At 45.4% G+C, this 19,397-nt stretch overlaps 1 protein-coding gene across 4 annotated transcripts in view; it reads left to right on the forward strand.

Annotated features, from left to right (window-relative positions):
- The window catches only part of SETBP1 (SET binding protein 1), a 409,029-nt gene that overhangs the window by 160,771 nt on the left and 228,861 nt on the right, over positions 1 to 19,397 (forward strand). The gene's annotated exons all lie outside the window — the stretch shown is intronic.

Here is a 19,397-nt window from a genome sequence, read left to right on the forward strand (position 1 = left end):
GATGAAAGTTCAGATGCCACTAAACCAAGTGTCTCTTTGAATATGGGGATGTTGGGGGCAGCTGAAGAAATGAGGTGTTTTTGATCCATTCTGATTTGGTTTTAGTTATTTCAAAAATTTTTCTTGAGTATTGGCTACTTTTCCTATTCTATATAATATGAAGGGTTGGACTGAAAGAGGATAGATGAAAGGAGAGGGGAGAGTAACAAAGAGAAGGAGTCTCCACTGACCTCGGCTTCACATCTTCAGACCTGCTATGAATTGAATTGTGTCACAGAATTTATATATTTAAGCTCTTTCTTCTGATGTAACTATATTTGGAGTAAGGAAGTAAAGTTAAATAAGATCTTAAGGGTGAAGCCCTGAGCCTATAGGATTAGTGCCCTTACAAGAAGAAACACCAAGACCTGGTTTGCTCTCTCTCTATTATGTGAGGTCCAGCGAGAAGGTGGTCATCTGTAAGCCAAGAAGGCAACTTTTACAAGAACCCATACCCTGTGGGAACCTTGATCATGGACTTTTGAGCCTCCAAAACTGGGAGAAAATAAATGTCTCTTGCTTAAGCCACCCAGTATATGGTATCTTGTATGGCAGCTGGAGCAGATTAAGATAAACCTTTTTCCAGTTACTTCTATCAGATAAGTGGAAAAGAATGAACAGTAGGGAATGTCTCTTTCCCAACTCCTTCCAAAAGATTGATTCTACATTTCATGACAGAGTAGAAACTTGGTGAATAGAGACAAATAGGTCCCACTATAAGACCTGTAGATCCGTTCTTAAGACTTTAACATGTAACAAATTTGGTTGCCAGTGCACCTTCTCATTTCTCATGTTTGCAAGTGCAGCACATCTTATAAATGTTACTGATACACTCTATTGCATTGGTGACTTTAAAGGAATTTTTTTCCTTTTGATCAAGTATAATTCTATTGATTAGACTGAATTCTGCTGATAAGATAGATCTAAAGTGAATTTATTTAAACATATTAAGTCATTGAACAACTGAAAATACTTCAACTTTTTTTTAAAAATCGCTTAGGAGGAATAAGAATTAGTAAAATCCTGAGGCTGGTCACATTCCAAATTCCATTCTGGCAGAAGAATAAAAACCATGATCAGGTTTCTGTTTTGATAATTCATTACTTTTATAATCATTGGACACCCACTGCATGTTTACCACCATGGTCATACTTCAGTTCAGTTCAGTTCAGTCGCTCAGTTGTGTCCGACTCTTTGCGACCCCATGAATCGCAGCACGCCAGGCCTCCCTGTCCATCACCAGCTCCCGGAGTTCACCCAGACTCACGTCCATCGAGTCAGTGATGCCATCCAGCCATCTCATCCTATGTCGTCCCCTTCTCCTCCTGCCCCCAATCCCTCCCAGCATCAGAGTCTTTTCCAATGAGTCAACTCTTCACATGAGGTGGCCAAAGTACTGGATATACTTAGAGAATACCAAAAATGTGAGAAAGTAGCCTTGTAGTAGGAAGTACTACTGGAGCAAAAAGAGTTCTAAAGATGAAAACAAGGAAGATTTCTACAACAGAGGAGCAAAGTGGTCCATTGCTTTGGTCCTTGAGTTTAATCCCTTTGGCCTGGCACAGTTTCCCACCTGTGAAATTTGGCTGTGACCAATGCCAAATTGTTGTCAAAGTTCGTTGAGCATGTCTCAGATCCTTATTCTTTGTGTTCAGATTCCTTACTGCTGCTTAACCCTTCTTGCCAAGGAGAAATTGAGACTTATGTCCTAAGTAACTGAATGTGAATTAGTATAAAGTATTACCTTTGAATTATTTTCCTGGTGCAGAAGAGAACACACTATGATATCACGCAGTATTTCCCAAATGGCTTACACAAGGATACTCATTCCTTTGCATGTTAACAGGAGTCATACTGTAAACATTTTATGTAGCTAAACTGTTTGGAAAAAAAATTGTTCTTGATGATGGAACTTCTGGGAATCTATTAATCTGTGTTGTGAATCTACAAAAGAAAGGAGGTGATATAATATGTGCATCATTTCCCAAAGTGATTTGACCATGGGACACTTATTTTGACCCAGGGTCAGAAGAGGTCAACATCATATGGAACAAATTAGCATTGAGAAAGGCTGCTTCAATTGAAAACCTGAGTCCTTTTGCAAGACGGTAAACTTTCATAGCTACAATTTACCCAAACATAAAATTTGAGTACTGGCATAGGTGATCTCAAAGGCTCTTTCCAAATTATTTTTGCTATAAAATCCTTAGAGGCATCACTAAGAACAGAATTTCAGACTAAGGGAAGAGGTATAGACATGTTCGCAGCTTCTCAAATCATATTTCCCATCTATTTTTAGCCTATTTAGCCTATACAGTGGACATTTCTGCTTATCCTAATGGCACCCCACTCCAGTACTCTTGCCTGGAAAATCCCATGGATGGAGGAGCCTGGTAGGCTGCAGTCCATGGGGTCGCTAAGAGTTGGACACGACTGAGCGACTTCACTTTCACTTTTCACTTTCATGCATTGGAGGAGGAAATGGCAACCCACTCCAGTGTTCTTGCCTGGAGAATCCCAGGGACAGCGGGGCCTGGTGGGCTGCCGTCTATGGGGTCGCACAGAGTCGGACACGACTGAAGCGACTTAGCAGCAGCAGCAGCAGTATGTATTGGAAACTTTTGGGACTTGCTCGAATGAAAGCTGGGTGGGACAGCCTTCAGAACTCAGAGCAACTGGGGATGCTACTCTGCTTCCCTGGTCAGAAAACAAGTTTATTCTCATCCTCTGTAAATAGCAGCTATAGAAAAACCACACACATGTTTTAAAACACCCTTGTAAGGACTGAAAGTACTACGCACTGTTGCAGGGAGAGAGGGGTGGGGGTGGGTAAAGAAACTCTATACATTGAGCATTTGAATTGAATCCAAAAGTCTGGATTCACAAAATAGTACATAGTTTTCTAGATTGAAGTGTTTCCTTGGTTTCATGACTTCCTTATAGAGGGAGTGGATCATTCCAACAAAGCACTGGGAGAATGGGGAATATGTATCGTTTGGAGAAACTTAAATTCAATTTTCTGCTCAGTGACTTTCCAGAGTGCTTATTCAGTAAGGCCTTGTATAGAGTTGTCTTTTCTTTTTTGTTTTTATTCCCAATCCTCCTTTAAAAAATGAAGAACAAGCCTCGTTGTACATTTTGTGAATCCCGTAGTGGCCTGTTTGTGAACATTGCCGGTGATGAACTATTCGTATCGTGGTCTCAACTGACGCAGAGTAGTATGGAGTGAAGAGCAAGCTCGGTTTGACTTGTTTTCATGGATCATCTTAAACTCAGTCTTCCCTCAGGGATCCCCAGGGCTTTTCAGCCTCTGTTTTATATGTAGAAAGACATGTGGTCAAGGGGGCCCTGTTAGTTCAGAGAGTTTCAGAATCTCCCTTCCAAAGGTTCATTTCTTCCATGAAGTTTACTCCTAATTCTTTCCTTTGAGGTGCCATTATGCCTTTTAATTATCTTGCTCATTTCTGAGATTTTACCGCATTACGACTAGATTATTCCTGGTTGTCACACACAAGACTGACGCAGGTTATTGGGATCAGGCACAACTAAGCCTACTATCTGACTCCAGTTCTTACTAGCCGTGTGAACTTGGGCATGTAGCTAATATGCGTTAAGCTCGGTATCTTCATTTATAATTGAAAAATAATTGTACCCTTCTCATCAGGTTTTGGAGAGGATTAAGTAAGGCAAATTCATTTGTACCACACCTGCCACTATGTAAATATTCCATAAACAGAGTGTATTGCTATCATTGGTTTTAGATTATGAAAGGCATATTGATTTTCTGAATTAAACGAATAACAGTTAATGTGACTGTGACACTGTAACAGAGTTTAAAACAACACTCCCTGTATTCCGTTCATTCCCTCTCCGTGCCCTTTGCCTCGGTGTGTCCGTTGTGCCTGGGTTGTGTTTGTCTCACTTACTTCCTCTCCTGCTGTCGGGGACCATGCTTCATACTTCTGTGTAGCCGCCTGGTGAAGTGATAAGCACAAAATTGGTCTTCAACAAATCATTGTTGATTACTACATAGATTGACTTAGAAAGCAACAATAATGAGGAGCCACGTGCTTCCCTGGGCTCTGGAGAACACGTGGTCTTTGTGGTACAGTGTAGAGGAGGGAACCATCCATAATGGTCCATGGGGTTCTTGATTTTTGCCAGACTTGTCAGATGAGGCTAGACACCGTTTATAGATTTGAAAGGAAGGCAGCATGTGAAACCCAAGCCACTCTTGCTTTGGTCAAACATCAGTGAGCATAACAATCAGTTGGAGATATTTTATCGCATGCAGATTCCAGGCAGGGTCTGGGGTTACCCCCAGAGGTTCTGGTTCTGTCGACTTGATGGAGCCTGGGAATCTGCACATTCAACAAGTGCCAAGGGGATTCTAACGACTCTGGTTTTCAGACCATTCTCATCAGTGGAACACCCCCTTGGAAGGCTCCCCTTCCCGCCCTTTCTGTGGTAAGGCTGAGTTTCCTCAGCATCCCAGGATGCAAATTCGTCATGATAAAACTTTACATCAGTAGGTACCCTTCCTTAAAGCATTGCTGGGTATATCCTCTGTTCCCTGTCTCCCTGTCTTCTGAACCCCGACTCCGTAACCTCATTCCTCTTGCCCTGCCTCTCTGAGGAATGGCTGATGTGCCCTTGGGGTTCTGATTGCAGGGGCCTGGCAGGGCAGCGATGTGCTTGATTTCCTACTCCCTGGGCCCTGGTGGCCCCTGAATGGGAAACAGCTGTCTGCACCTACCCCCTTATCCACTCTGTTTACACTGGTTACACAAAATTCATGCTATTCTGCAAGCCAGGTCCCAGCCCTCCCAGTTTTCTGGCCTGTGAAGTACGTCATAATTGGGTTTTAATCACATTGGACAAACAGCTGCTGTAGGCCAAGGCCACCCCTTTGGGCACTCTTGCTTCCAGGCCATCACTTTTGGATTCAGAGCCAGATTGTGTGTCCTGGGGACAGTGGAGTGAATGGGGAGTGTCTGCTGCAGTCAAGGGCCCACAGTGCTGAGCAGTGTGTCGAAAAGCCCCAAGTGGATACATGGAAGCCAGAGGTGTAAGCCAGTATTCAGGCACCCTCATCACCAAGGATCTTGTTAGAAATATAAAATTCCGGACCTCACCTCAGATCTTGGGTCTAGCCCTCCAGGTGTTTCTGTTATGTCCTCCCTGGCGGCTCAGCTGGTAAAGAATCTGCCTGCAATGCAGGAAATGTGGGTTCAATTCCTGGGTCAGGAAGATCCTCTGGAGAGGGAAATGGCAACCCACTCCAGTATTCTTGCCTGGGAAATCCCATGGAGAGAGGAGCCTGGTGGGTTATACAGTCCATGGGGTCACAAAGAGTTGGGCCAGATGGAGTAACTAACACTTTCACTTTCACTTTGAGAATCTTTGCTTCTAGAATATTTGTAGTTAATCCAACAATTGAGTTTAGGCTAGAAACACTTTCTTGGAGAAAGAAAAGCCTCTGAGGGCCTAGGAAAGGTTGGTTTTCTCCAGTGTTCCAAGAAATGGGAGCTTGGCAGTTTGCTGTGGCCGGGGGCTGGGAGAGAAAGAGTTTCCCTAGGAGGGTGCTGAGGCTGTTAGAATCTGGAAGATGGGGAGGAACAGTTGTTGGTCCCAGAGCCCATGTTTGTAATACTTGGGCCTTGGAATCGGATGGAGGATGACAGGGAAATAGAGTAGCTTCTTCAGAGTCACAGGTGGCGGTCCTCAGGTCAGAGGGCAGCTTCCAAGCCGGGAGGTGGAGAAGTGGACCCTAAGTTCCTACTCGGGTGGCAGACGTGCAAAGATGGATTAGTCACACTCAATCTGGTGAACACAGCCTACCGATGCTATATTTCCTGTGTCAAAAATGGTCATTTTTTACTTCAGGCTCCCTTGGCATGTAACTATCACTCCCTGTAATAGTTACCTCAGTTACAAAGGGGAGAAGATAAAGGATCTTTCAAATTAAAATATTTGCCTCTGATTCTTCCCCTACAGTCTTCCCCTACAGGAGTGAGTGGGTTTTTGTTTAACAAATGCCTGGTTTGGGTATGAAAGGTGAGGCCTCCAAGGCTTGGCATGAAAGGAAACTAATTGTTCTGTATTAAGAAAAAGAATGACATTTTTGCTGTAGCTGAGAGCTGGTAGAAAACTGAAAGGCAGGGATGTGGAAGGAGGGGAGATCTTAATTTTTATGAGAATAGAAGGTAAAAAAAACAAAACAAAACAAAAAAACAGGAATCCGCCCTCGTTTAACATGAGGTAATGTGTGGCTCCCTGGTGGCTCAGTGGTAAAGAATCCACCTGCCAATGCAGGAGACACAGGTTTGATCTGTGGGTTAGGAAGACCCTCTGGAGAAGGAAATGGCAATCCATTCCATTATTCTTGCCTGTGAAATCCCATGGACAGAAGGAGCCTGGTGCGCTACAGTCCAGGGGGTCACAAAAGAGTCGGACATCACTTAGCGACTAAATAGCAACAAACAATGTGTGTAAATCCACTGCATACAAGTCTCCAAGGATGGTTCAGCTGTAATGTGGGATACCTTCTGGTTTACCTTTTTTTTTTTTTCCAAGTATAAGCTCCCAAAGGGCTGAGGTCTCATTTCCTGGCTTCATTCCTCACCAAGAACATGATACTAGCCCTTGTCTTTAGAAAGCTCTAATGGAATACTGTTGATGGGAATGACAATACAGAACATAATTTAAGGAGTGGCATTGATTGAATTTGCATTTATCTAGCAGTTAGCCATATACTTCCTCGTGCATGCGTATGTGTGAAGTGCACACACAAGGAAGCATAGGGTTATTGTGGATAAATGCAAACTCAACCAACTTATAAAATGGCTCAAAGCTGTGAGTTCAAAGGACGGCTTGCTCAGTGCTTTGGGGAGTACAGGAGGGGTACATGGGGATGAGTAGAAAATGGCTAATTCCATGGAGATGGGTAGAAAATGGCTAAAAGAGATGATTTGTGATCCCCAGGAGTTATAGAAGAGGCACAAAACTGGGGAGAAAGAGGCTAATCAGTTCTTCAACAAATGTCCTCAGTCAACAGGGACCAGAAAATGTAATAATCAATCAATCAATCAAATAATTACTGTATTCATCAAAAGCCAAGTGCTGTAGCAGAAACTAGAGATTCAGAGATGAAGCAAGACAGAAATGCATACTCGCCCTCAAGTAGGAAGTGATTGACACTGAGAATGCATGAACTCAAATACAGGGTGGTGCGGCAATGGCACCCCACTCCAGTACTCTTGCCTGGAAAATCCCATGGACGGAGGAGCCTGGTGGTGGGCTGCAGTCTATGGGGTCGCTAAGAGTCAGGCAGGACTGAGCGACTTCACTTTCACTTTTCACTTTCATGCATTGGAGAAGGAAATGGCAACCCACTCCAGTGTTCTTGCCTGGAGAATCCCAGGGACGGGAGAGCCTGGTGGGCTGCCGTCTATGGGGTCGCACAGAGTCGGACACGACTGAAGCGACTTAGCAGCAGCAGCAGCCCTGTTCAGCAGAGGCCCACCTGGGACACACTGGAGACCAGAAGGGAGATGAGCTAAATCAGAACGGGAGATGGAGGAGCCAGGGCCGTTCTCTGGAAAGGGTGTGGTCTTTGGCATTCTTCTAGGCAGGTGGGGGAGGAAAGCCGACTTAGAGGTATGAGGTGGGAAGGGCAAGAAACCGGTCTGGGGTTGGGGGTTGGGGAGTATAGCAGACCAAGTGGGCTTTCTCTGAGCTTCTAGGGAGCTTGGATTTCCCAAAGCATCAGGAGGGAGCCTTTAAAGAGTCTTACCAGGGAGGGAAGTCAGGGAAGCTGGGAAGCAGTGGAGAGTCAGATTACAGGTAGAGAAGTGGTGCTTTCTGCTTAGGAAGTAGCTCTCCCAGGAGCCTATTTTCCAGGGAGGGGCTCTGGCAGCCTGTGCATTTTTTCTGAAACCCTCAGGTGAGGTGCATTTTATGAATGTCATCACACTAGATCAGCCTTCAGAGAATTGTGAAGGAGGCAGAATTGTGCTTGCAACTGCCTTCCTACTCCCTTTTCTCCTCACTCCCTATTTGCTGCCCATTGTTCCCCTAAAATCTTTCCTCTAAAGAGAAAAGCCCATCTGATTAGGGCTGCCAGATTTAGAAAATTAAAAATACAGGACTCCCCCACTTTTTTTTAAGTATACATGAAATAAGCATGTATTTATTATGAAATGCAAATTTAACTGGCTGCTCCTTTATCTGCAGCCCTACCTCTGATACATCAGGTAATCTCATTTCAGAGTTGAAAGGTCTGTCTTATCTGCCTGTGCAGTATCTCTTTCCCATATGGAGATGCTGAGGCCCTGAAAGGTCAAGTGGCTTATTTGCCAAGTTCACATAGTCAGGGTAGAACAGCGCTGTGACTTCCAGACCCTCTCCATGTCTACTTGACAACCTGTTCTCCACATCTTAGAATGAATTAGTTAAAAGTGTCAGCCTTCCCAGAGGTATTTGCATTTTTGAAAGAAAGCCTGAGGGCAGAAACTCCAGGAGTATGAATCTCTAGGAATGTAAATTCTGGTCTTACGGAAGGTGTGAGGGAGGCGGTCTGGTCCTGGAGACTTTTTGGAATTCAGCAAATGCCTCTCACTGTCTGCTTAGGTGGCCAGCAGAGCCCTCATGACCTCTGATCCATCAAGTAAACATATGAAGAATTTGGCCATGGACAGCAAACTCTTCCATGGGGACAATACCCCGCACCTTTTGGAGCACATTCTCAGACATCATTTTACTTAATCTTACAATTTAAGTTCTTTAGATTGTAAATTATGTTTACATACTTTACATGTTTCCAATTTTGTTTCTGCCACCAAACAAACTAGAAAAGTTTCCACAAACACTGAATTACACACCAGCTCTTTATAAACACTCTGTAGTCAAATTTTCATTCTTTTCTGTTTACTCCTCGACCCCCTTCATTTTTTTTTTTTAAGTGCCCTTGTCTAGCGTGGACACAACTGAGCAGCTAAGCTCACAGCACCACTCACATCTGCTTCTGCAGCATTTCTGCTGTGCAAGAGAGGAGGTGGGTTGTCAAATCCAAAGACTGGAAGAGCTGAGAGCGTCCTTGGGTGCAGCCCGGTAGAGGCTGGTGCTCACAGCTGTGGGGTCTGTGGGCTTCCCCCCGCCCGCCGTCCCCTACTCCACTCTTTCCTTAGGGTCCTTTGTCCTGCCTCTTCTCTGACTTGGGACACTTCTCTGAAGACTCTTGAGAACCGTGGCTTGTCCACTCTTTCTTTGTCAAGCTGTTTGTTGCTTCACAATATTAGCCTAGTAAATTCTAGGCTTGATCCAGGTTTGTAACGGTCTATTTGGCAGATGAGTAAAAGGAAGACCAGGTTTAGGAATGTCCCAGCTTGGGCAGTATGTGACTGGCCAGGCTGTCCTCAGTTCTTCGGTTCCTGCTCATGTGGGTTTTGCTGTGATCTGTCCTTAGCAGCTTCTCTCCTCACACTTGGCTTGGGAAGATCGTGGTGTTGGTATTGTTATCTTCTGTTATACAGCAAGCCAGTTGTTAGGCCTGACACCTCTACACCTATTTTCCTGCAACTATATGTGCCATGATTTTGTCACTGTTCATTTCCATTTCTTTTTTAGAATTTTTCCACGTTATTTTTTTGAGTTGTGTGTGCTCTCCAGCCCCCACAAAGGATTTCCAGAGGGCAGGACAGACTTCACTCCACAGGCTAGCACCTTTTTTGATGTCTTGGAAACAGCAGTGCTGGTGGGTCAGCATGCAAGTGCCCTGAATATAGGTCCCTGTCCTCCCTGAGTGGTCTTTGATATGCGCTCCCTCCTTCAGCTGACACTGACTGTGGGAGGAAATGAGAAAGTGTGATGTGAGTACAGAGCAAGAATGCTTCCTTCTGGATGGAAGAGTGTCAACCAGGCTTCCCGGGGAGGCTTCTTTCCTCTGCATGGGAACTCAATTCTCTGCTGGCAAATTATCAGTATTGTGATCCATAGCAAGTCTCTTTCATTTGAAATAATGTATTCCTATGACTTATCTTTTATTTGATAATGAATATGGAGTTATTATATGTTCTAGTCCTGTAGAAACTAAGAGAATGTGCCTTGTGTATACAGTCATCACTTAACTGCCTTCCTTGCCTCAGGAGGGTGGGGTGGGTGGGGTGGGTGGATGCAAGCCTGTCCTTAGGGAAGGTGAATGTTTTGACCCAGCCCAAGAGGTGCATTTGTTGCAGGCAGGACTGGGAGGGACAGGTGCATTCATAAGACCAGCATGATGGCTGCCCAGCTCCTCCTGACTCAGATCTTTCGAGGCATTTCATTATTTCATGGAAAGTATTGCAAGCCCTATGTCTCCTCACCCATGCATATCAATTCTAAGACATAGATACATGCTAAATGATGTTTTGATTATCTGTCATTTCATATTATGTGCCCAGAGTCATTGGTGTATACAGAGACATATGCAGACACGCTTTTGTTTCTAGGCATGCCTAATATCTATTCAGCTGAATTGCCCACTATTCCCTGTTACAGGTTGTATGTACCATGTTTCTGTAATTCTCAAGTCTCTTTCCCACTTTTGTTTGTTTCCTCTTGTTGGCACATGCCTGATGGGCCCTTCCTCCACTTTTCTGTAATAAAGATGCTCCCAAGTCCCCCTCTTTCAGAAGCATCCCATGGCTGGCTGTGTCCTCTGGCTTTTTCATTCATCAAAAAAACATACTTTGTGAGCCATGTTTAACATCCAGCTGCATTCAACTTAAGCATTTTATTATCTATTCCATATTATTTGTCACGTATTTCTATGTACAGGTCTCTCCCTGCATATCTACTTTTGTGTTGATGTTTAGTACAATGCTATGGGCTTCCCTAGTGGCTCAGATGGTAAAGAATCTGCCTGCAGTGCAGGAGACCCAGGTTCGATCCCTGGGTCAAGAAGATCCCTTGAAGAAGGGAATGGCTACCCACTGAAGTATTCTTGCCTGGAGAATTTCAGGGACAGAGGAGCGTGGTGGGCTGCAGTTCGTGCGATTTCAAAGAGTTAGACATGGCTGAGTGACCAACACCTTTCACTTTCTTCACCTTAGTTCACTGAGCAACTAACACTTCATACTTCAGACATTGTGCAGTGTCTTTCCATTGATATGAATGGGTATATAGAGCAAAACAGTGGAAGATTCTATCCTTTTCTTTATCTGAAACTTTAGCTTAGCTTGCCTTTATCCATAACAGAGTCTGGGCCCTATTTAATAGCTCTTGAAACAGGTATTGGCCACAGCTGGAAGCTCTGCTGCAGGTGTGCTGGATCACCTGGGCAAAGCTACATGACCCTTGGGGTGTGAGGGAGACACATGCTTGTGATAGTCATATCCCTTTTAGAGCATCCCTGAGTAAGGTGATTTACTCCCAGGCCTTACTGTCGCTGTTTAGGTACGTGTGCTCTGGCCATGGCTCCTCCCTCCTCCCTAGCCAACGAGTGTGGGATGGACTGGATGGGAACTGTCTTCCCAGTCCCTTACTGAATGCAGATGAGCAAATCAACCCCAGTAATTACTCATGTGCTAAATCTCATTGTCTGCTCCTTTGGAAAACACACACACCCAGGCAGATCCACGCATACACCTGCTACACCTTAATAACCCAATGCCTGGAGCTGACAGTTGTTGTGGCATGCAGGAGCCACACACAGACGGATGTGACGAAGACGAACTGATCCCATTTTTAAGAGAATAAAATAAGCTCTTTAAAACTAATAATCAGGCTCTCTCTCAGGCTGATACACACTCAACTGTCGCTTTGAAGGATGAGACCCTGATGTGACTTCTCAGCAATAAATGGTTTTCTTAATATCTTAAAAAAAAAAACCACCCAGGCTTCTTGTTACTTCTTTCCAAAGAATTAAGTATTACAGGATAGACAGTGGAGGGACACGGGAAGGATTCCTCCTGGGGACAGCATCATAAACAGTTTAGGCATGTGGATGAATCACAGAAATTGTGCTCCCTAAAGTGGAAATCAGAGTAAGGAGGCTACCGGGGAGGCAGCAGACATCCCACTCAAACAAAAAGTCAAATCTCTTCTGTCTACTTCCCTCATCCCTGGGGTTGGGCAGGCTGATGTGCAGATGTAGAAGGAAGGAGGTTGATTCAGGATGTCCAGGCAAAAGCTGGTGCTGCTGGTACAGGACGACTTAGCAGCCCACACTAGCTGCTTGAACATCTGCTGGACTCCCAGCTACTGTAACAGGTGATGCAGAGAACGGGAGACATGGCTCTACATTTATGGATCTTCACTTTTTTTGGAAGCCTGGTCCTATACTGTGCAAAATGAGTTGCCAGTGTTGGGGATGACACCCAGGCTGAGGCAAATGTACAGAATCATGGGATGTTCAGACTGCATGAGGTTGTAACAAGGGATTGAGGACTGCATGATTGTAGCAAGGGTGTAGCATCCAGTTAAGTGGAGATCTGAGGTAGACCTGAATAAGCGTTCCTTCCTCCTTCATGTGGTTTTGAAGGGTATTTGTGTAGTAAGCACTCTGTAAACACTTAGTGAACGAACAGGTGGAGGGATAAAGGAGGGACCCAGACTTGGTGCTTGCTAGATGTTTAGGAATGACAGAGAGGACTGTGTTTAAACCTCCTTAGGAAGGGCAGGTGGAGAACATGCATAATAACTTGTGGCTATTGATCGTGGCAGGAGTGGAGACATGGAGAAGGTCTCTCTGACCTTTTGGGGGCAAGTTGTCTTCTTGATGTATATTGCTCTGTTTATGCATGTACTGTTTGCTTTTCCTCAGAGAAAGAGACCTGTGCTGGTAGGGGAATTCCCTCTATGGGTTTTCGAGGTTCGGGGTCACAGCACTACCATGTATGTGTAGCATGTTTGTGAGGCTTTTCGCCTCTGTTGTGTCATTACTCCATATAACAAGGTCAGTGTGGGAGATATATAATTTCCATTTTTACCAGTGCAGACCCTGAGTCAGAGACATGAACTGACTTGTCCAGGGTGTCACAGCCCGTGAGCAGCAAGTCTTCTGGCTCAAATCCCAGTGCGTGACTGTGGCCAGCACCACGCCTGCCCTTGCTAGACCAGCAGTGGCACGATGCTCCCTCACAAAGGGCCCATGCTTGACATCACTCTTCTTTTGCAAAAGGAGCCTGCTTAGCTGAAGATGGCTCATCATGTTTGGCTCTCTTTATGCAGTGGGGTAAGACAACTGATCAATGTCAGCTCTCCTCAGATCTGGACTGTTTTCCTGTTCCCTAGCACTGACTCATCCTTATTGTAATGACATCTTACATCTTAAAATATGCTTCTTTGTCTTGGGCCAGGTTTCACTAGCTGGAGTAAAGGAATTGTCTTTGGCTCTGCTGGACCATGTCCAGGCATCTGGAGTAATGAGAGGGAGTTGGGAATGAAGAAATAGCCCAAGTCTCACGTTCCCAGTTTCCAAACCTGCCAAGGGTTTTGTAAAATTGTAAAATGTATTTTAGATTATAAAGTGCATCTAATTCAGTGGCACTCAATTCTGCTGTACATTTAGAATCACCTGGGGAGCTTTAGAAAATGCCAGGGCTGGGGCCTCACCATGCCTAGGGACTCAATTTCAACTGCTATAGGTCCTAAGTATTAAATGCTTTTGAACAGCTCACAAGTGATTCTAATGTATAGTCAGGATTTGGAACCTTGGATTTAGTCCATCCTTTATATAAAAATAAGGAAACTAATACTGAGAGAGTTTAAGCTTATTGCCTTATATTAGCTCTCTATTTCTGCATAAAAATTACATCAATTTAGTAGCTTAAAATAATAAACAATTTGTTACCTCTCAGATCTTCTATGGGTCAGGGTTCTAGGTATAGCCTATCTGCATCTAAGGGCTTAATGGCGTTGCTGGATCCTCATCCAAGGTGGATCATTTGCACACTTGGCAAGTTAGTGCTGCCTCTTGGCAGGACACCTCAGTTCTTAACTGCGTGGACCTCTCCATGGGGCTGCTTGAGTATCCTCACAATATGGCAGCTGGCTTTTCTTCGAGTGAGTGATCCAAAGACTGAGTGATCCACAATACCTTTATGACCTAGCCTTGGAAAGCACACACCTCACTCACCTCTGCCCCAAGCTTTTAATTTGAAATGAGTCACTAAAACCATTCCATATTTGTGGCAAGGGGATTTAGGCATCATCTTTTGCAAGGAAGAATATCAAGGAATTTGTGTTTTAGAATCACCCCTGGCCAAGGTCATGTAACTACAGTTAGTGTCAGAACTACAAGTCCAGTGCCCCATCAGCTAGTCTCATCAACTGATTCTTAAATAAGGAAATCCCCATAAAATATTTAAGGTTCCATCATTTGGCTCCTTCCAGTGAACAGATTGGTTCTCTAAAATATCAGCATCTAGAGAAAGGTCCCTCACCTGTCAGGCATGCGTGTGACCATCCCATCCCTTGCGTGATCCACTTGGACTTACTGCCTCTTTTCACCCATTAGAGTCCTCTGAAGGATCGGATTACTTTGCCAGTGGAAAAATATGAGCTCCCTGTGTGATATACCATAACTACAACAGCACATCATATAATTTTCCCCGAAGGCTTGTTGCAGCCTATGTCGAGTCATTTGTATTTATGACAGCTCGGGCGTGATTTAGCGCGACCTCACTTTGATAAAAGCCATTTAAAGCTCATAAATATGGGTGACGTGCTGCCTCCCTGGCCTAGATTTTTAAGGAGAGACTGAGATTTGCATTGCCATTCAAACTTCCATTGTTCAGAAAAAGAAAAGAGCCAGGGAGTGAGCAAAAGGGAGGGAAAGAGTCAGGGAAGGAGAGAGACCGAGAGAGGTGAGGACGTGCTGACGTCCGGGACTGTGGAGTTGGGCTCCCCACTGTTTCTAGGCTCCACTCCAGCCTGTCCCTGGGCGGCCTGGGGGGTGTGAAGGGCACCAGCTCATGGGGAGCGCTGATGAAGCACGCAGGAGTGAATAGGTCACTAGACTTTATGAGCCATTTACTTCCTCTTTTAAAAGCATTGTTAAATCACAACCAAATTACAGTAAATTGTCGATTTTTATTGGAACAAGAAAGCCCTATAGCTTCACTCCTTGACACACTGCTCTCTGGGGACAGTTTGATTACCAGGTAGGACAGGTGACTACCTGGTTGTAGGATCTGAAGGGCACCAGCTGGGGCTCTCCCCAAACAGTGTCTCCCAGTGAAACCCAGGGTACCTGAAATTCCAACATTTAAGAGCCAACTTGTTTGTTTAGAGGCCTGCACAGGCTACAGATTCCTAAAAAGAAATGGTCTTCAGATTATCAATTAACACGTGCATCATGGGGATTCAGTTCAGTTCAGTTCACTTCAGTTGCTCAGGTCAGTTCAGTTCAGTTGCTCAGTCGTGTCTGACTCTTTGCGACCCCATGAATTGCAGCACGCCAGGCCTCCCTGTCCATCACCATCTCCCGGAGTTCATTCAAACTCACGACCATCGAATCAGTGATGCCATCCAGTCATCTCATCCTCTGTCATCCCCTTTTCCTCCTGCCCTCAATCCCTCCCAGCATCAGAGTCTTTTCCAATGAGTCAAATCTTCGCATGAAGTGGCCAAAGTACTGGAGTTTGAGCTTTAGCATCATTCCTTCCAAAGAATACCCAGGGCTGATCTCCTTCAGAATGGACTGGTTGGATCTCCTTGCAGTCCAAGGGACTCTCAAGAGTCTTCTCCAACACCATGTCCAACTCTTTGCAACCCCATGGACTGCAGCACGCCAGGCTTCCCTGCCCACCACCAACTCCCAGAGGCTGCTCAAACTCATGTCCATCGAGTCGGTGATGCCATCCAACCATCTCATCCTCTGTCTTCCCCTTCTCCTCCCACCTTCAATCTTTCCCAGCATCAGGGTCTTTTCCAATGAGTAGGTTCTTCATATCAGGTGGCCAGAGTATTGGAGTTTCAGCTTCAGCATCAGTCCTTCCAATGAATATTCAGGACTGATTTCCATTAGGCCCCCAATTGTGGAGATGCCCACCAAGTGATAGAGACAGGATGATGGGGAGAAGTTGAAAGGAGAGATCACAGAATAAGCATTCACCCAATTTTGTGAGTGGGCTTTGATCTGACTACCCTGCTTAGTTATTGCCTTCATTTCCCATCTGCATGAGGGAACTGTGAGAGGGAAGACCCTCATCTCTCGGTTTCCCATTAGCTGTTTGGCGAAACCATTTGAAGATGCTGACGTCATCAGCCATGGCCTTGGAGCTTGGGTGTGGAGACCCTGGAGACCTCCTAGTGCAGCCCCTTTGTTCTGCAGTGAGAAAATGAGGGTCTACGCTCTGTGGACCAGGAGACTGATCAGCAAGTTCCCTCAGCCCAGAGCTGCTTTCACAGCTGCAGGAGGCTCTGGTGAGCTCTCCTTTCCTAAACTGGCTCATTTCTTTTGTTCAGAAGTGGTGTCTGCATATCAGGGATTTGGAAATGAGAGTGGTGATAGAGCAGCTCCTATTCGGCAGCCACATAATATGAGGAATGAAGGGTCTTCCAACAACACGGACGGCCCGGGGCCAAATTTATTGCACAGATGTCTCTTTTTTGACCCACACAGTGTTTTTACTAAAATTTGCCAACATTTGAAAGTAAAAAAGATTCTTCATGTGCACATGCAATCACGTCCACACCAGGTTTTAGAGTTTTGGCTTCTGGAAACAACTGGCTGGTGTGGAGCTGGACACTTTCGATCCTTCAGTCACCACAGCCCCCCAAGTGACCCTCCATGCCCACATTTCTTGTTTGAGTTTGCAGCTCTTCCATTTGACAGATGGGAAAACTGAGTCTCAGAGGGGGACATGGAGCATTCAAGGAAGCATACAGGAGGTTAGTGGCAGTGCAGGGCCCGGAATGCAGTTCTCCTGATAACCTGTTGTTCAAGGTCCTGCTTGAAAATCCTGCCACTTGGTATCCGGCAGCCTCTGTATCTGCACACTTCTGGGCCTTGGGCTTCTCCCATGTGGTTCTGTGTAGATCACAGAGGCCCCAGCGGAAGGAGAGCTCTCCAACGGTGGACACGTGGAGGTGGTGGACAGAGGCCTTGTGGGGAGAGGGCGGATTCACCCTTGACCCATTCCACACCCACCACCTCAGCTGCAGCTCTGCGTCCCCTCCTCCCCCCGCCCACCCCAATCTCATGACCATTCACCTTGGTGCACAGGACTGGGAAACAAACCCCAGTTTGCTCATGGAGAGAACCCAGGCATCCTGACTGCTGTCCATATCTGCAATGACAGTTTCTTTTGGCAAGTACTATTATCATAGTCCCCACAGCAGAGAGAGGATGATTTTCCATGATTTAAGTCTCTATTTTCGTCCTGCTGACCTCTCAAGTCCCTAAACTCTTTTTGTCTTTGATCCAGATTCTTCTTTATCCTATTTCCAAAGGTTTAATTTGCACTCCTGTTTTGTGTTTTTTCCGATGTGTGCATGGGAGATCAGGGCTGGGGGTTCTATTCTTTGACTTATAATACACTTACGTGTGATAAGGAAATTTATTTTCTCACACAAATAAATTAGTTGTTAATTAAAGCTTTTTGATATAGTGCAAAAAGAGGGTGTATTTGATATCAGCAGCTGTGTGCTTTTCAATTTCTAGTTTGTCTAAATTCCGTTAGGATTATCAGCCTTCATCTGCAAATATAGCCCCTCCTCTTTGCTGGGTCTTTTCTTCCTCCATTCTCCTCTCCCCTTCTCTTCTTCCGTTCTCTCTCCTCTTCTTCCATTCTCTCTCCTTCTCTTCTTCCATTCTCTCGTATTCTCCCCACCCTGCCATCTCTGTCTCTGTCTGTCTGCCTCTCTCTCGTTTACACGCATGAAAGTATCAGGTCACTGCTGCATTGTTTTGGCCTCAATTAGAGAGACACTCTCTGCTTCCTCCTTTCTTATCCAGAGGGTTGTGCTCCTGGAAGCCCTGCATGGAGATGTATGGAGCCTGAGTCTGTGTAAGAGAGGGTAAGCTGAGAGTTTTACAGTTTGCTCAAGTGTGGACAGTTGGTATGGCCAGAGCTGGGATTTGAAGCCAGGTAGAACTGCCCCCAAAACCCTCTATGCATCATACTGTGAGGGAAGAGAAATCATGGGCTTTGTCCTGTAGGCTCATACAACTCACCGGCAGGGGCAGGTGAAAACCTCACTCAGTTGACCTGTACAAGGCAGCGTATGCTGGGGGTCCTCTTAAGGATGCCTAGTATTTCAAGTATAGACGTTTAGAAGAGGAGGATGCTGGAGGGTCTTGATGGCTATGGAAGCAGTGCAAGATACATGGGCGTTTCCTGAATAAGGCAATCAGGAGTGGCTGTGTGGAGGATTGAGGTAGTCATGGGGGCTGGTGGAAAAGTAGCTGTAGGCCAAGTTTGCTTTCCAACATGATATGGCATTCGTCTTCGTGCCTGGAGCCAGGAAAGAGCTTAGTGTTCTGGAGAGAAGGGTATTGATATGAATCAGTGACTGATCAAGTTTGATCATACGAGGGAGAGTTTTTTTCTGAATGGTAAAAAAGAGTTATACCTGGCTATTTTCTTTTACTATTGGGCAGTTGCCAGATAGTGATTAGAGAAGAGACAAATATCCACAGATATTCCATTTTCTTTTAAACTCAGAGCAAGGTTGTTTTCTGTGTTGGTTTTCCCACCTATAGTTAAATAGCTTCCTCGGACCGTGGTTCTGCAGGGCCCTGGGATGTTTCCAGGAGTCTAGGGCAGTCATCCAGCCCCTTTATTGTTACTCTCTTCATTGCCCTTGGCTCCTTCAGAATTGCCCGACTGTGGCCATTTACACACATGGAACTTTCCAGGAAGCAGGAGGCTTCACACTTCATCGCATTAACCTACATGGGCACCTGTATGCAGAATTCCCACTCAAGGCACCGAGATATTCTGCCTGATGTTCTTCATCGGTCAGTCTCTTGTCTCTGGGTGGTTAATTCCTCTGTTGGTTTGCACTGTGCACTGAATTTGCAGGAAGACCGCAGCTGCGGTTCTGCAGAGCCATGGGCCACCATAGGGATGGCCCGTTTCATACACTCAGTGCTGCCAGGGCATGACATGCTCTGCCCCCTGCTCTGGGGATGTTCCCCTTGGGCAGCTGCTTCACTGCTTCCTCTAAGGCTTGTTCCAGGCAAGGATGGCCCCTCAACTGCTGCTTTCTCATTTATCTGTATTCACAGGGGATCCCGGTTCTAATTAATTACCATCTACACTCTATACTCAAGGGGAAAATCTGCTTGGGGGAATGTTGGAGGGGGCTACACTTAGAAATTCAATCAAGATCTTCAGGTTGCATGGTCTGCTGCTGGCAGCAACTCTTCC

This window comes from Bos taurus, chromosome 24, assembly GCF_002263795.3.
Source record: "Bos taurus isolate L1 Dominette 01449 registration number 42190680 breed Hereford chromosome 24, ARS-UCD2.0, whole genome shotgun sequence".
NCBI classification, from domain to species: Eukaryota; Metazoa; Chordata; class Mammalia; order Artiodactyla; family Bovidae; genus Bos; species Bos taurus.